Below are 1,632 nucleotides of genomic sequence, written 5' to 3'. Positions count from 1 at the left end.
TTTAATGGGCAACGAATTGCACAGGATCAGATATAGTACGGGTGTGTCCATCTACCCATGGCAATCAATTATATAATATTTTGAAACTTATGGACCTTTTTGTTTTTAAATAGTTACCGTGGGTTTCAAAGCTATAATAATAATAATTATTGGTTGCCAATGGTTTAAAATGTTTGTTATTTATTATAGTGCCCAACGATTCATATTTATAACCGAATTCAATTGCAACTATTATAAGAATTTCTACTATTATTAGTTAATTTATTATGCCCAACAACAAACGATCGATAAATAGTCCCGCAGTTCTAGCACGCAAGAAGCGGGAAACACGAGCCGCGGAAACAGACGAGCAAAGAGAAGCCAGGATGAGTACCGACCGAGAACGGCGGTCCCGGGCCCGAGGACAAACCGAGAATGTCAGTCTAGGGCGCGCTCATCCGGGACAGACGAGCAAAGAGAAAACAGATTGGGGACCATGCGAGTAATGGGTGCTCGATCCAGACGAACCACCGAATTGAACCTTTGTGCACTACACTATGATGCCGATATTAATTACAGCACACACCCAAGCGTGGCCATCGAAATAATGGATCCCTTTCGGAATAATAATCCCTTTTTGATTATGTTAATTAACGTTTAGAGATTAATACATATGGAGTAGGTATTTTTAATGGGCGACGAGGTGCACGGGATCAGCTAGTATATATATATAAAAATGAATGTATGTCAGTGTGTCTGTGTGTCCATGTTACCATGGTTACCAAGGTTGCCATCGTTACTAAGGTTACCAAGATTTCATGGCTATTAAGGTTACCATGTTACCATGGTTACCAAGGTTGCCATGGTTACTAAGGTTACCAAGATTTCATGGCTATTAAGGTTACCATGATCCATGGTTACTATGGTTACCAAGGTTACCATGAGTGTTGTTTATAATTATAGGTCTTTAATGGGCAACGAATTGCACAGGATCAGATATAGTACGGGTGTGTCCATCTACCCATGGCAATCAATTATATAATATTTTGAAACTTATGGACCTTTTTGTTTTTAAATAGTTACCGTGGGTTTCAAAGCTATTGTTGCATATTCAGCATTTACATTATATACTAAACGTTTATATTAACAATAATAATCATAAGTATCATATTACGATCGGTGGGGATTGTCCATCGGTCATTAGCAAGTAGACAATTTTATATGTACGTCAGTTCGATTTATACTTTTCATAATAAAAGACTATAATATACGTTTATGTTATTATTCATATTAACAATACACAACAAATTGGCGACGAAGATAAACATTTTTAAACTCATCTCATATTAAATTAAAATATTTATAAAATGGGTGAGGATAACAAAAATATTACTCAATTCCATAATATAATAGGTTCACCAGGAACATTTGAATCTGGAAACGACATAACAATATTTGAATCAAGACTTACAAATTTTTTCATTGCAAACGGAATAAGTAACGAAGTCCAGAAGAGAGCTATACTACTATCTTCAATTAGTGAGGAAGTTCACAAAATATTATTCAGTTTATGCGTTCCAGCAAAACCAGACGTTCAGACATACGACACACTATTAGGTTTGTTAAACAATTATTACAAGCCAGTGAAATCGT

This window comes from Acyrthosiphon pisum, chromosome A3, assembly GCF_005508785.2.
Source record: "Acyrthosiphon pisum isolate AL4f chromosome A3, pea_aphid_22Mar2018_4r6ur, whole genome shotgun sequence".
Classification (NCBI taxonomy): Eukaryota; Metazoa; Arthropoda; class Insecta; order Hemiptera; family Aphididae; genus Acyrthosiphon; species Acyrthosiphon pisum.
Note: the sequence above shows the minus strand (reverse complement) of the source record.